Source organism: Onychostoma macrolepis, chromosome 07, assembly GCF_012432095.1.
Source record: "Onychostoma macrolepis isolate SWU-2019 chromosome 07, ASM1243209v1, whole genome shotgun sequence".
NCBI lineage: Eukaryota > Metazoa > Chordata > Actinopteri > Cypriniformes > Cyprinidae > Onychostoma > Onychostoma macrolepis.
The window spans coordinates 44,886,179-44,901,041 of NC_081161.1; the positions used below are offsets into that span (position 1 = coordinate 44,886,179).

Consider the following 14,863-nt stretch of genomic DNA (forward strand, 5'->3'; position numbering starts at 1 on the left):
TAGGTATATAATAAGATAAAATGAGCCAAAAAAGAGATTAAAAAAATTATTAAATGCCCATGAGAAGGATGCAATACTAATGCATACTAAAAATAATGCAATACTACAAATTGCAAAGTTAAGGCATGACCATTGGACACCAAAATGCTCATTGGGTCAGCAGGGCAGAACAAAAAAACAGGTGGAGATAAAAAGACACGTTAACGGCAAAATAATTAAGAATTAAGGTGACGTATTAGGTGTGAAACCATCAGGAACCATTTAGTTTTTATGGCGTTTATTGACAGATTAACAGATTAATTTGTTAGTTCTATCTCGTCAGTAGTCAGTCCTCTAAAATGCATTTACAGATGGTCCAAAATGCTGCTGCAAGGTTGCTGACAGGCTGACGGAGGTTCAATTACATCTTGCCCATTCTTATTTCACTAAACTGGTTACCAGTCAAATTTAGACTTGTTTTTAAAATTTTAACTTTTGTTTTTAAATCTCTTCATAATCAACACCATCATATCTCTCTGAGGCAATCTCTTGTAGCATTTGGACCAATCAGACACAATTTTTCATTTGATTTAACAAATCAATTAGTTATTAGATTAACAAATAATCACAGACGCCTCACCCAATACACGTACTGGGTGCCCCTATGTCTGTGGACGCCTGTGGAGAGTGTATACTATATGTTGATACCTATGCAACATATTAGTGTTCTAAGAATCTTTAATAGTTTGTATATCAACTTCCAATCCATTTCATATGCAAATTACCATGCTCAGAGACAAAGAATCGTAAAACTTTCCCTCCAAAAGTTTCCATTGGCTCTTTGACACCCCAGAGGAGTGACCTCTATATCAGATAAAGCTCTCACATCAGTGACGCCTCCCAGTCTGCAGATCTTTTAGATTCTGAGAAGATGAGGATGTGAGCTAGAACTCTTCTGGACCCTTAAGTTTTTGTGCCAGGCCTTGCGGCCTTGACTTTCCATTCAACCAAAGGTCCTCGGACTTCAGCAGATCTCTTTCTTAGCTCTTTTTCACTTTCTACCTGGGAAGAAACTCTCAATCACCATCGAGTCAGGATATCTTTGGAATTCATCACTCTTCAACCCGGAAGAACGTGATCGGGAGTCCAAACCTTGAAACCATCAAGACTTTCATCCGAGACTGCATCTGGACACTCGTCAATCACCAAGGCAATGCAAGTATCGTACATTTAACTAAACGAAACAGAGGTTTAGTATAAGTTATTGACCCCGTTAGAAACGGCGCTGATGGTTTTACTCAGGTGGTTAACTGACTCCATGGCCGCAGGATCTAGGGGTGCTGAGGGTGCTGTAGCACCCCCCGCCGCAGGGCCGGGCCTGAGATTTTCCTTGTGCCCCTCGATCATCTCCAATATACTTGATTTTTGTGATTATATTAAACTGACCAGAAATATGCGGCTGTATTTTTCTTGCTCGCCTTAAGCCGTGCATCCCACATCCCTACATCTGCCTCTCACTGACAGAATTTCATGTGAAATGTTCACCCGATTCATTTTAGATTCCAACTTGTAAAAACTATTTACGTCTTTTTCCTTTTTATGAGCCGTGTTCCGAAGCTTTCTCGCTTCTCAAGACGGCCACCGACAATCACATAAGCACAGCTCTTTAATTGCGCTCTAGTCTCTGGTCAAACGTGCTTAAACCACTGTACTGTAGCCTAATCTTAACCACGCAAATCATAACATTTTAGGCAAGTAGCCTACCATATTATGTCATAAAATATTTTAATAAGACTGAATTTGTATTTCACCTGATCACATGTTTAATAAAAAGACATTTTAAGTTTAATTATAAGCCGCATGCCCACGATTATTCAAACAACGAACAAATTATACATGTTTTACATGATCAAAGAATATCACTGTATTCAGTCTAGCATGAGTCTTATTGTTTTAGAGCACTCTAAAAAAAAGCTCCAGTTAGGCTGTAATACCTAATAATATAATAAGTGAAGCTGTCTGCAGTGTATGATTAATTAATCTCTCATTTACATCGCATGTAGGCCTACATCTGCAAGTGCACTGACCAACTTTGGCATATCAACGATGTTAATATTTAGTAAAATCCCCTTAAATAATATAAATATTTAAGAAATTATTAAAGAAATTATATAAATAAAATCACAAAAGCACAAATATTGGTTCGCATATAGCCTAACTCTTCATTAATTTGTATGTTAATCTATAAGAGTTTGGGCTATTTAATATTAGGATTTTGTCTAAAATCCCCCACCGTGGCCCCGCCCTGCAACATCAAGCCCCATTTTTATATATAGCATATTTATAGTCAAATCTATCAGTAGGATAGTTGTGTATAGGTTTATATTGTTTTACTTCATTGCTGTATGCCTGTATTTATGTAGCACCGTGGTCCTGTGAGGCACGACATTTCGTTCCACTGTATGCCCCGCATGTAGCGCAATGACAATAAAGCTCAACTTGAACTTGAATTTGAACTGGACGAACAGATCAGTTGGTGGCAAATTTAATTCTGCTACAGTTATTACTGTCAGCCTGATATAAATAATTGTAATTAATCATAATTAATTGTAATTATTTATATACATTTCCCTTTTGAGCTAATTTGCTACAACTTGGACATTACATAAGCCACAGAAACAGACTCCTCCTGAAATAAAACTCCAATTTACTTGATTTTTGATTTAGATGATGAAAGTCACTGTTACCTATATAAATGTTTTACATAGATCCACTGAGTGACAGAGATTGGGAGAAAAAAAAGACCTCTAAAAAGCACGAGAACTCCATGTGGCACTGCATCTGCAACAACTGCAAACTCTTTTGGACTAACAGGAATTTCATGCTTATCTAAGAACCCAGAATAATTACAGATTGAACCATTTTGATTGAAAGGTTGAGATGCAAAAATAATAAAATGTTTAAACCAATTACCAAAGAAAAGAGATTTGTGTTTGTACAGTCTATTCTTATTATTCCAGGTTAGATATGAGTGAGGTGTAAAATTGTGTTTAAAAATTAGATACCAAGCTAATAACATTTGCATATGAAAAAGGGACAATTTGATAGGGATTTTCATAATGCTTTAATTACACATTAATAAGAAACTTAAACCACATAGTTTGGGAAGAAAATAACATTAGGGATCAGATTCCATCAGTTCTTTATCCAATTTATTTTAAAGATATGATGTGTGTCAGGATTGTGTGAAGATATTACAGCTGGTATGACATCATCAGGTCACATGACCAGGAACTTTTTAAAAAATTGTAATAGATGCACAATATATATATATATATATATATTTTAGTCTAGGTTGTGTACTATATGCTGCATGTATACATTGTAGGTGATTTGAGCTATTTCAATAAAACACCCACATAGTTAAATTTATTTCATTAAGACATTCAGTTTACTTACTCAAAGCTTGTTCTGTCAGATTGCTCAACAGCTTCTTTCCCCAGGCTGTGAGAGCTCTTAACTCCAATCTCCCTGTCCCCGCTCTGAAACCATGAACACCTCAGCCCCCCAACTATAAATAACTATTGACAAATTTCTCCTAAGTGCAATTCTGGGTGTGCTACACACAGGTGAGTGGGCTATACAAACCACCTGTAGTAACGCACTCGTCCCACTATATGCACACTAGACACTTTCTATAAACACTCCCTGCAACAAAGACTCAATAAGATAATATATGTTTACTTGAATATTGCACTACAAAATAATGTTTACTGGAGCATTGCACTACTACCTCTTTTGTACTATGCGCTGCTTCCCACAAAATCTCTCTTCTGAACAATTTCATGTACAAATATCTCTTTAGCACTATTTCATGTACAGTATTTATGTAAAGTTCTTGTACAGTCTCAGTTTGTGTATGTGTAGTCAACTAGGTATAGTAGTTATAGTATTTATAGTATATGTATAGTCAGATGGTTAAACTGTTGTATAGCCCTATTGTTTTTTGTTTCCCCTATATTTGCATTGCTGTATGTGTATCTTATGTTTAACTAGTATGTAGCACCGTGGTCCTGCGAGACACGACATTTTGTTCCACTATATGTCCACACATGTAGCAGAATGACAATAAAGCTCAACTTGAACTTGAACTTGTTTATAACAGATATAATAATCATTTAAAAGTTAAAAATCATCTTAATCTATACTTAATCTATTTGCTAACATAAACTACACATGTAAAAGGATCACGGTTTTAGTGTTTTTATGGAATAATGCACATATTTAATCAAGTTTATTGTGGATTTTGCACTTTTGAGACACTCCCTAACTTGATGTGCGCAAGCGAAACAAATAAAATATGTTTAATGCTTCACAGAAGAGTGAGTAAGTGATGACAATTTTACAGAGAACAGCGCCATTTGCTGGATGGAAAGTTCACAACGGCCATAAAGTCTGGAGGCATAACGCCTGCTGAAATTTTACGAAAAGATTCCGTTTTAAAAATAGTTTGTTGTTATTCGAAAGAATGTGAAACTATGAAACATTTTTTTTTTTTTGGTATTGCCGTCACGTACATCAGGCAGGATCTTTAAAGCTGGCTGAACCTGATGATACTGGTACTGAGAGTCCTTCAAAAAATTCATTTCAGGTTTTGGTTTATGTGGATGGTCTCTCGAAAATAATGTCACTGATTATAAACATTATTATTATTAAATATAATTTACATAAAAGAAAGTGGAATAACAGGAAACCCCCTTTAATTGTTTTAAAAATGCATGTAAATATGATGTATCATGCATTAAGTATCTATTCAAAGATAATCAAACCCTTAGAAAACCATGTGCAAGTATCTTTGTGTCTGAAAATGTTCCTAAAAGGAGCAAGATTTTTTTTTTTTTTTAAGAAATGTCATTTCTTACGTAAGAAGGCTATACGCTTTTGTAAATAAATAAATAAATAAATAAAAAAAATCACGCTAAAAACAACCCCAAACACAAAAGTCCAGGAATTACAAATGTCGGACATGCAAAGCAAAATTGGCAAGAGGCTTAAAGGGAAAGGAGGGTTTGTTTGTCACGTGACTTATCGAAAACAAAACCTCTGGAGCTTCCTGGGAAGTGCGCTGCGTAGCTGATACACGCATTGGAACCTCAGCATCACTAGAGGTAAAGTAGTCCTTATGTTCAACAGAACACTCAGATATCTTGGTTGGAGACTTCTTTGAGAGGTTTTTGACTTTTTAAACGTATATATGAAAAGATGGCATAACCTTGTATTGCTTTGCGCTGTCAACACAAACTTTTGCACAGATACAGCTGACATGATTGACTTGGGTAAAGTTGGTTTCATATTCGCACATTCACAACATTCACAACATTTCCGCGTTCAATAACTTTCTAATTATATGTGCAAAACATGTTTCTTTTGCAAATTCGATTCAGCGACATCATTGTCAACCTACTACCTTTTTTTCACAATCGAACAAAATGGCCAAGTATTGATTTAATGGCATATTTACTTGCGAATGTCCGCCAAATGTCCAATGTAGAGCGGTAAGCAAGATAGGTATGGAGTCAATTTAATGCTGCATATATATGCAAAAGAAAATAAGTTTTGCAAAGAAAAATAAAGAATTGCAAAAGAAAATGAAGTATTGCAAAAGAAAATATGTTTTGCAAATAAAAATAAAGAATTGCAAAATAGATCAATAAAACAGAGCAAAAGCAATGATTTTGCAATACATATTTTCCACAACAATTTAACCCTTTTCCATTTAACAACAAATCGAAATACGAACAAAAAGAAATAATATATATAATATATTTCTCCAAACATTATATTTCATAACACTATTATGGTAGTCCTGCAATTCGATCTATTAAAGAAATAAACACTCGGAGACAAGCAATATTAACTTCTCTATTGTTGTTCAGCCTTAGTACAGTCGGTAGTCCCGCCCCTCCTCCACTCTGATTGGTTGACTGACTAGAAAGTGAGAGTGATGAGCGCAGCATTTAATCCAAATTTGAACATTCTTCAACTCAAGGCGCCGAGAAAAACACGCCCGAACTCTCAGCGCGAAAAAGACGCTCAGCGCTTGGCACGCTCCTGGCGTTTTAAAAAACGAGGCGCTGCCATTTAGAACAATTGAAAAAATATGCCAGTCTCGGCTAAACTTGGTGGACACATGGCAATTGGCTACTGAAGGAATAGGCTGCGCTGCGCCTGGGTGTGTGAGCACAATAGTACAGATGAGCTCAGACGGGAAAGATTGTACAGAACCTCTTGTTGGATTTAGGCTATAGGAATTAAATAAACACAAATTTGTTTTCTATTTTTTTTTATTTAGACCTTTAGACATAGGTGCGCCAGAAAGCGCACCCTGTTATTTTACAAAAGCAATTTGTAAAGTTTTGTTGTTATTGTAGAAGTATAGAAAATAAAGGAGACATTTATATTTCTTTCCTCTATTATCACAACTTAGCTAATCGCGCTGGCGCCGCCGAACCAAGAACAGCAGTATAGCCTACTGTGCTTTATATGAAACGATATTTGCAAGAAATATAGCCTATAAAACAGCCAGACAGTGTGAAGAAACGTTATTGTGACTAATTTGCAGAGCGGTACATCAGATGAACTCTGAAAAGTGGCGTTTTAGGCTGGCCCATGCACAAATAGCCTATAGCATAAGCTCTTTTTAACCCAGGAACAAAAATACGAAAAAGCTTTCCGTTTGCCAAACAGAGCGAAATAATAATAATAATTGAATTATTATTATTATTATTATTATTATTATTAGCCTATTAGAAAATGTCTTTATTTCTTTTTGTTCGTATTTCGATTTGTTGTTAAATCAAACTTCAGTCAGTCAAATAAAGAAATATTCCAAGCCGGTGTGGATATTCAAAATGGCTGTTTTGATCTGATCATATAGCCTAAATGAGTCATGGGTCTGAGTGTAGTTATTGGATAGCACTATATTGTAGACAGATTGGAGATTAATCCTAATAAACATGCCGCTACAAATTAAAACCATTACATTAAAATACATTTAAAACAGTGTATTTCATAACTTCAGCAGCGTGCAGATTATATGTCAGGACAGTAGCACGGACAATCAGCTTGCTCACATAATGCAGGCTACCATCTATTATAACGGGAAAATATTTATGACATAATATGTCGTTATTATGAGAAAGAAATATGTCGTTTTAACGAGAAAAGATGTCGTTTTAACAAGAAAACATCTCGTTATTACGAGAAAAGATGTCGTTTTAACGAGATAATTATGTCGTTTTAACGACATAACATCTCGTTTTTACGAGAAAAGATGTCGTTTTAACGAGATAATTATGTCGTTTTAACGACATAACATCTCGTTTTTACGAGAAAAGATGTCGTTTTAACGAGAAAACATCTCGTTATTACGAGAAAAGATGTCGTTAAAACGAGAAAAGATGTCGTTTTAACGACATAAGATCTCGTTATTATGACATAATTGAGTGGAAAAAATAATATGTGTGTGGCAGCAATGCGTCACCGTAATTTGCAATGCAGCTTTTATTTTGCAAAAAGAAAATAAGTTTTGCAAAAAGAAAATAAGTTTTGCAAATAAAAATAAAGAATTGCAAAATAGATAAATAAAACAGAGCAAAAGCAATGATTTTGCAATACATATTTTCCATGGCCATATCTACTAATTTATTTGCAATGCAGCTTTTATTTTGCGTTTCAGTCAAGTTTGAGCTTGCGATACCGTTTTCCCTTTGCCCTTCACGTTTCTGCGCGTCTCACTTTGTGGCGCTGTTTTGACATGGGGGTGGAGTCAGGGGACGGGGGCGTGTCTAACAGGCCTGGGCATGCCTCCTTGGAAGTGACGTCATCGGCCCGAGACACAGATCACAGCTGATCCAGGCACCGTCATTGAGCAGAGGCATGCCGGCGGATCGTTTCCTTTTATTCACTAGCTTTAAAACATGCATGTTTTCATTTTGTTAACAAATGTATATGTGTATTAGCAGCGTTTGCTCAAGTTAAAGAAGTTGTTGATATGAACATCTGCTGTTTATTTCTCTCAATGTGTGCACACTTTTATAGCATTAAAATGTGTATTGTTTCATCTGGTTAACTAAATGTGCATTAATAGTGCTTGTTTAAAATCTCTTAACCTGTGCACAGCGCTCTTTGTTTACATTAGTTCAGAGTTACTGCTAGTTTTAATGTAAAATAATGCAATTAACTTCATAAACTATACATCATTAAAAAGGTCTAAGACTCAAGCTTCATATCCATCTCGACTTCGTTTTTCATTTACATAACTCCTGGCATAAATTAAGAAATGACTGGCACTGGAAGTTTAAAAAAAGATTAAAAAGTATTTTTGGTTTAGTTTTGTCGTGGCCACAAGATATTAATGGTGCTGTATGTAGGATTAACACCCAGTGGTTGAAATAGGTATTGCAGTCCAAATTCAAAATATTGGAGACAGGTTTTTTTCACCGGCCCCTCCTCCTCAGACTTGACGCACACGCAGGTTGCCAGATTACCGACACCAACAGGAACGAGAGCACATGCTGATGAATGAAATGAAATATGTTGTATTTTCCGCCAACTGGCAACCCGGGGTGCTGAAATACAATTGGGTAAACTGGCAGTGGGCGGGTTTCACAAACCATAACAAACACAGACATTCCGGGCCGGAATTAACATTTTCAAAGGAGAATAACTGACTGTAGAATTGTTTATCAGATAAACAAGTATGTTAACTTAGCATGTTTCTTAAATATCTGCAAACATATTATGGTATTTTTATGCTTTAGTAGAGTTAAAATCCTACATACAGCACCTTTAAATCGTGGGAACATGATAATACTGTATGTCGTGGCCATGAGTTTAATCATGCATAAACAAACCCGCGTGACCATAGCAACCTGGGATTATCAGAGACTGATCAAATATATGTATCCATCCCACAGTCCGTTGATCGTGTCTTTTTATTTAATATATGTGTATATTAGGCTATTATTATTATTATTATTTTTATACAGCCCTGAACTTTAAGAGATCGAGATGAAGGGAAAATAAATCAAATACATAACAACGAATATAAAAATATTACCAATACTAATAAAATACATGGACTTACAAGACTTGTGGGATGGATAAAAATGTTTTCTTGTCGGCCTATTTTATTATACTTTATGTAACATTTATTCATAATAAACTTAATTCGAATGTTGTCTACATCGCGATACAGTCCAGTACGTAGCCTATGGTTAACACTTCAACCACCAGAGGTCGCTGTATACCTAAAAGCGCCAGCGGGTCAGATTCACCCATGCCATGACTACTGTTTTGATATGGCTAAAAACGTAGTATGTCACTGTATTATGCCACTGTCTTCACAATGTCTAGAGTCATAAAATTATTATTTTTAGTCATCAGCTATGTTTTTGTCCTGTTGTTTTAAGTTCACAGCTATTTTTAAGCAGGTTACACTAATCACTTTTCTTAATGATGAATATAAACCAGTCTGCAATGACAACGAGAATTACGAGGAAATAAATACATATTTGGGTGTTGTAATATTATAGCTAATAAAATGTTTCAAGATAACCCATGTTATTTAAATGACTAAAACATCCTAAATAGACTATTATAAGCAATACTAATTCACCACATTGCAAAGGATGTACAATGACAGACTCCAGTGCACAGTTTCACCTAATTAATTAATTTGTTTAGTTATATAATTTATCATTTGAATAAGAGAAAAACACCAATAAACTTGGGGTAATCATAAAAATAGTTTTATTCATTACATCATAATTCATATTTTTTTTTCAGGAATAAATAAGCAACACAGTAGTGAACCATAAACGATAAAAAATTGCAAACACAAATTAATATTTAATCCAAAGTTTGAACATTTATGAGTAGAGGAATAAACATCTAAAACATCTTCATTTGAACGTAATGACAGGAATTATGCGTAAATTTGTCCTGATGGCGCTTATAGGTATAAATGCCCCATTTCTGTTCTGGGTTTATCTAAACAATTTTTTAAACAATAAACAGGGGATTGTAAATAACACAATTTTAGTAAAAGTCAATGACTGTAAGACTTGGATATTTTTAATTGAAAATATATTATGTAGCCTATTTGAAAAACAGCCATGGGTAAAATTACCCGGTGGTGTTAATATAATAATTTAATAATGTATTTTTTTGTATAATTTCTTAATTAAAAATAAAATATTAATAAATACATCTCTGATAATCCCAGGTTGCTATGGTCACACTGGTTTGTTTACCCATTAATATCTCTTGGCCACGAGAAATTTAAACCAAAAAGATTCAAGCTTCATTTTTTTTTTTAAACTTCCAGTGCCAGTCATTTCTTAATTTATGCCAGGAGTTATGTAAATGAAAAACGAAGTCGAGATGGATATGAAGCTTGAGTCTTAGACCTTTTTAATGATGTATAGTTTGTGAAGTTTTACATTAAAACTAGCAGTAACTCTGAACTAATGTAAACAAAGAGTGCTGTGCACAGGTTAAGAGATTTTAAACAAGCACTATTAATGCACATTTAGTTAACCAGATGAAACAATACACATTTTAATGCTATAAAAGTGTGCACACATTGAGAGAAATAAACAGCAGATGTTCATATTAACAACCTTTAACTTGAGCAAACGCTGCTAATACACATATACATTTGTTAATAAAATGAAAGCATGCATGTTTTAAAGCTAGTGAATGAAAGGAAACGATCCGCCCGCATGCCTCTGCTCAATGACGGTGCCTGGATCAGCTGCGATCTGCGTCTCGGGCCGATGACGTCACTTCCAGGGAGGCATGCCCAGGCCTGTTGGACACGCCCCCGTCCCCTGACTCCACCCCCATGTCAAAACAGCGCCACAAAGTGAGACGCGCAGAAACGTGAAGGGCAAAGGGAAAACGGTATGGCAAGCTCAAACTTGACTGAAACGCAAAATAAAAGCTGCATTGCAAATAAATTAGTAGATATGGCCATGGAAAATATGTATTGCAAAATCATTGCTTTTGCTCTGTTTTATTTATCTATTTTGCAATTCTTTATTTTTATTTGCAAAACTTATTTTCTTTTTGCAAAACTTATTTTCTTTTTGCAATACTTCATTTTCTTTTGCAATTCTTTATTTTTCTTTGCAAAACTTATTTTCTTTTGCAAAACTTTATTTTCTTTTGCATATATATTCGGCATTAAATTGACTCCATAGATAGGGACCGTCTAAAAAGTTATATATTTTTTAATTGTGTGCAAAGAGACAATTACTTGTATCACAAATATCACTCACAGTATGCCTTCTTATGCTCCATTAGCAACAATAAAAAAAAAAAAAAAATCTACAATATAATTATGCCGTTTGAAGAGACGTTTAGGAAATGACAAATAATGAACTTGTAATTTTGTAACAATACATACAATTGGTAAATCATGTGTAATCTCCTGAACATAGTTAATGTCTAATTTCAATTTATAATGCTTTTTATTTATTTCTTTGCCTCAAAATGAGCAAGAACTGTGTTGGTGTTAACAATGACATATATGATTTATTTCTATAGGTTTTGAAAGCATGGGTCGACTGCTCCAAAGCAAGTTGGAACATCTTGTCTGGACCCTACAGAACATACTGCAGCCCATGTCTTGCTGTTTTATTCACCTCTGTTTGTTTGTTAGTTTTTTCTGGTTTTAAGTGTGCTAAACACCATTGTAACAGTGTTCTCCAAGTGTTGAGTTGAGATGAATTGCTAAAATAACTTTTATGTTTTCCTGTTGTATGAAATCTTTATTTAACATTACACTCTGACAATATCACAATTCATGTGCATTGATTGATGTTTACAGTCCTGCAGAAATATCACTGTCCATGACACTGAATCAGATTCTTGACAAGAACTCAGAAAGCATGACAGCAAACAGGTTGCTTATTTTTGGTATTTTGGGTCAACACTTCATAAAGTAATGGCTAAACTTTCTTTAAGATGTTTTATAAATAAATTGTGCCTCACTCACATATTTTACAATTGTTTTCTTTACATGTGTAATTTCTACCAACATTGTATTCAAAGTTTTTCTTCATTGAGACACATTCCAGTTTGATAACTTTGGAAAACAGGCTCACACTTTTCCAAAACACATTTCTTAATAATTAGTTGAAATTGTACAACATAGCAGAACTCTTTAAAGGACAAGTATTTGCTCTAAATGTACATTTCTAACATCTCTCTGTTCGATGGGTTTCTTCTTAGAGACGACTGGCAGTTTAATAACTTTTGAAAAGAGGCTCACACCGTTACAAAACAAGTTGCAAAATATTCATTTGACCCTAAAGAACATACTACAAGTCTTTAATGTAGTAATATTTATTGTAGATTTAAAATTTTTAACATCACTGTATTCTATGGATTTCTTACCTTCCATCCAAAAACATTACATTATCTAAATGTATTTATTACTGTAATGCCTGAAAATAGTAACTTCTTTAATTAATGGATTTATTTATAGAGGAATTATTTGCTTTAAAAGAACTCTGAAACCATTATGAGCAAAGTGTAATACAGAAATGTTGCAATTGTACCATTTAGAGCAAATACTTGTACTTTAAAGACTTCTGATATGTTGAAAAGGGTCAGCTAAATATTTAGAAACTTGTTTTGTAACGTTGTGTGCCCCCTTGGAAAGCTATTGAACTGGAAGTTGTGTCAAAGGAGAACCCCATAGAAAACAGTGATGGTAGAAATTAAAAATGGTCTGTTATGTCTTTCTCTAAACTTACTGAATATACTACTGCTAAGCTTTAAACCTCAAATGAACTTGGCTATGTTTGAATGACATGGCGCTGTCCACATATGTGGTGCTGAAGGTCCATCCACAATCCTACCTGCAAATTAAAGTTTCAATAACTTTTCGCTACCCAAGTTAACACCAAACCACTTTGATGTTATTATGCACACTCCAAATAACACACTACACCATGGGGATTGGCATATTTATAGCATTTAGTTGACTGTGAAATGCAGCTATACAGCTCAAATCTTATACGGTGGAACAAACAGCTCCAAAGCTTGTTCAAAGTACACTGTTGCTGCAGTCTGGTAAAGTTTTCCTGGCCAGAAAAAAAAAATATATTTTTAGCATTCTTGCATCCTAATTAGGAAATAAACATTTTAGGCCTTGTCAGCATTTTGTAGATAATAAATAAAAAGTGAACTATCAAAATATCAAATGTCACATTTATTTCTCCCTCACAAATGCAAGTGTGTTTTTAAAAACTACATTCACATAAAGGGCCAGCAGAAGACAACGAGCACCACAACAATATGAAACATAAACAGAATACTAAAAAAAAAAAATGTATTTCCATGACATATCAAATAGGCAATACACATTTCTCAGAATCAGAATCAGAAAGAGCTTTATTGCCAAGTATTCTTGCTCATACAAGGAATTTGATTTAGTGTCACAGGCTTCCAGCAGAGACAACACACAGACAATAAAAAATAGGATGAGAATAAAAATACACACATACACTGTCCTCCAAAAGTTTGGAAACACCCCTGGCAAAGTGTGGTTTTGGATGACATCAGAATAAATCCTTATAATTTTTTGTTGGTGCAAATACTGTACATTAAAGTAACTTGACATTATCATTGAAGACCAGCAATAATAATTTTCATTTTGATTACATAATAATGGCAATATATACATGTCAAAGTCAGACATGCCCCTTTGCCAGCTGTGATGCCTGGTTACTGGTTTAAACTTGGCCCAGGTTTTCAGCTGCTAATGGTGGATATTTTGATTAATCGAAAATTTTATTATTTTCTATGTATAAACTGTTTATGTAATAAAATATGTTTTCATAGATTGCGTTGTCCCTTATCAGTGCAAAACAATTTTCTTACAATTGAAAAACACTTTCAGCATCAGCTCCTCTAACTAAATAGCTTACAAACACACATCACAAATCCATGCTTGTTCTTCTGGTAGCAGATAAATGTTGAGGCACTGAACATGAAACTACCTCTGGCATAATTCACATTGAATCTGGAAGGGAAATAGGACATGTTGTTAGATGTATTAAGAAAGTGTTGGAATTATTAAATGTAGTTGTGAAAACAGTCAACAGGCAGAAATGGCATAGTGAATACCCAGATGCATTGCTCCTCTGTTTGGGCTCTTTCTTTTTCTCCACACACAGAGCAGTACTCCTCTCTTCACACTGCAATCATTTGAATGTAGATAGGATTATAATTCATCTCTGTGTCTGACATGGAAATATACTGTTCTTTCAAAGTACTTTATACCTGATGCCAGCAAAATTTCATTGGCCACATTTTTCCTGTAGTGGCACATCATCTCCTTATATTAATGCTGTCAGGAATTTTTGGGAACTCTTCCACCACCGGTTTCGCCATCTAGAAGGACAGCAATGAAAATTAATAGACACAGTGTCATATGGGAAAAGGTGAAGACAGTGTTTATGTAAACCACTTTCCCTCTCCATTTACCAGCATCACAAAGACACCACAGCTGGAACCATCCTCCTGAAATGAATGTTGGATTGTGCCAGGTTTCCACTTGGTACTCACCAAGTCCTCTCTTCCATACTTGTTTTTTCTCATTTGGAAAAATTCTCTGTTTTTGGAAAAATGCATTGTGTGTGTTTATTGTGGTTTTAAGCAACACCAACTATGGTAATTTACCATCATTAATGTTGTGACACCTGTGGTGTAATGGTTTTGCTGGTAGAGATTTGCACCCTTCATATTAAGTACAGCTCTTAAATAGCACTCAATAGTCTACAAATAATACAGCATTTTGAATCAAACG

At 34.7% G+C, this 14,863-nt stretch overlaps 2 long non-coding RNA genes across 2 annotated transcripts; one reads left to right on the forward strand and one right to left on the reverse strand.

Moving 5' to 3' along the window:
• Positions 1 to 5,074: 5,074 nt before the first annotated feature.
• Positions 5,075 to 12,042, forward strand: LOC131544372 (uncharacterized). Its single transcript, XR_009272114.1, has 2 exons — positions 5,075 to 5,147; positions 11,593 to 12,042. It is a non-coding gene; the product is annotated as an uncharacterized LOC131544372 (long non-coding RNA).
• A 1,987-nt stretch (positions 12,043 to 14,029) lies between these two features.
• On the reverse strand, positions 14,030 to 14,675 carry LOC131543515 (uncharacterized). The gene is made up of 4 exons (XR_009271925.1): positions 14,542 to 14,675; positions 14,338 to 14,448; positions 14,182 to 14,252; positions 14,030 to 14,077 (listed from the first exon to the last, which is right to left on the reverse strand). It is a non-coding gene; the product is annotated as an uncharacterized LOC131543515 (long non-coding RNA).
• Between the last annotated feature and the right edge of the window lie 188 nt (positions 14,676 to 14,863).